The sequence below is a fragment of the Cebus imitator genome, unplaced genomic scaffold (genome assembly GCF_001604975.1).
Source record: "Cebus imitator isolate Cc_AM_T3 unplaced genomic scaffold, Cebus_imitator-1.0 Scaffold107, whole genome shotgun sequence".
Taxonomy (NCBI): Eukaryota; Metazoa; Chordata; class Mammalia; order Primates; family Cebidae; genus Cebus; species Cebus imitator.
The window spans coordinates 5,940,112-5,942,019 of record NW_016107422.1 but is presented as its reverse complement, the minus strand read 5'-3'; the positions used below and the strand labels follow the sequence as shown (position 1 = coordinate 5,942,019).

The 1,908-nt window shown below is 44.3% G+C and overlaps 1 non-coding gene across 1 annotated transcript; it reads right to left on the bottom strand.

Annotated features, from left to right (window-relative positions):
• Positions 1–320: 320 nt before the first annotated feature.
• Positions 321–395, bottom strand: LOC119472600. Its single transcript, XR_005201748.1, has one exon. It is a non-coding gene; the product is annotated as a small nucleolar RNA SNORD60 (small nucleolar RNA).
• Positions 396–1,908: the final 1,513 nt, after the last annotated feature.

Sequence of the window (1,908 nt, the reverse complement as noted above, 5' to 3'; positions counted from 1 at the left end):
CTCCTGGGTGACCTAACCTGTGCGTGCCAGCAGACACCCCTGCTCACCATTTGCCCACTGAGATGCTTATGACCCTCACACCACCTTCTACCTCAAACTCTGTATTTCTATCAGGTGGACCAACATCCTTTCAGCCATGCACGCTGAAAACAGTGGAGTCATCTGCATTCCCCCTTGCATTTTCGGCCAGCCCTGGGAACTATTTCATTCTTTTTGCTGCTAGTTGTGCTCAAGCCATTGTTGCCGTTCTCCCAAACGCTAACATTCCAACTGCCTTGCCTCCCACCCCAAGTATCTCTTTTTCTTACTTTTTTTCCCCCAAGCCTCAGTCTTGCAAGACTGCAAGTGCAGCTTTCATACGAGGTGTCAGAAATTTAAAAAATTCATCACAGTTTCCCAAGTGTCTATGTTTTCTAACACAACGGCCTGGTCCATCTTCTTAAATTACAACATACAATTTCCAAATTCAAAAGCTGTCAGCCCCCTCGGCCACTTCTCACGTTGCTTTCTACAGAGTTCAATCTCCTCCTCTTGGCATCTGAGCCCCTTGTGGGTCTTGTCCCAGCCAACTTTTGCAGCTTTATTTGCTATCCTACTCCCCTTCACATGGACTGCATATTCCCTCATAAAAATAGTATTTGCCATGACCCAAGCATGCCCTGGACTTCCCTACCTGTGGCCCTTTGCTCATGCAAGTTCTTCTCCGAGTACCCTTGCTCACTTTCCATCTCTATTCGTCAAAATCCTTTGAAGCCCAGCTCTTATCCACCTGCCAGAAAGTCTTCCCTGATTCCTGCTTTTCTGTCATGCTCATTAAAACCATGGACATACATACCCCTTTTCTTCACTAAACTATAGATTCCTTTAGAGAGCAGGCCGTACCTCACTCACTAATGAATGAATGCCACCCATCCTATGGTACCCAGCAATAATTATTTGTTATGATAAATTCATTTGCTGAAATAAATTCTCCTGGAGTCAATTCAAAACCTCCTCTGAAATTAACCATGATACCTTTCTTCTAATGTTTTCATTCTCTTAAAATTGTTTGAATCATCTAGGTAGACTTCCCAGGTGTCTGGTGACAACAACACCCATCTTGAAACTTCAGGAAAGAATAATAATCCAATTCACATGGAACAATAGAACAATGGTAGATAAGGGGATGTTTGTGAACTATAAAATACCCAGGGGAGAAATGCTGCTTGAATATTTAATTAGCAGTGATACAAGCGACATGGTTTGGCTGTATCCCCACCCAAATCTCATCTTGAATTGTAGTTCCCATAATCCCCACGTGTTATGGGAGGCACTGGTGGGAGGTAATTTAATCATGGGGTAGGGGGTGGTTACTGCCATGCTGTTTTCATGATAGTGAGTCAGTTCTCACAAGATCTAATGGTTTTATAAGGGACCTTCCCCGCTTTTGCTTGGCACTTCTCCTTTCTGCCACCATGTGAACAAGGATGTGTTTGTTTCCCCTTCTGTGGTGATTGTAAGTTTCCTGAGGCCTCTCAAGCCATGCAGAACTGTGGGTCAATTAAACCTCTTTCCTTTATAAATTACCAGTCTTGGGTATGTCTTTATTTACAGCAGGAGAACGGACTAACACAGTAAGAAACTGAAGGAGCCACAGGAGAGCTGCCCCTCCTGACGTTTCAGTTCCCTGAAAGCTTGGGGTCTCCTGTTTCTATGGCCAGGGAAAGAGATAATTTCATTTCCAGTGTAGAAATAGAAGATCTACTAAAGCAAAGTGAATTGGACATGTCTACACATTGATAGGGTGGAGAGAGCCAAACAGACTCTGAGCAGGGCCAGCTTCAAGAGCATGCAACATGGGCACACATACATGGCCCAGTGCCCAGAACAGAGCACTGGCTTAATGCTTGACTGCTGCCATGTTGAAAT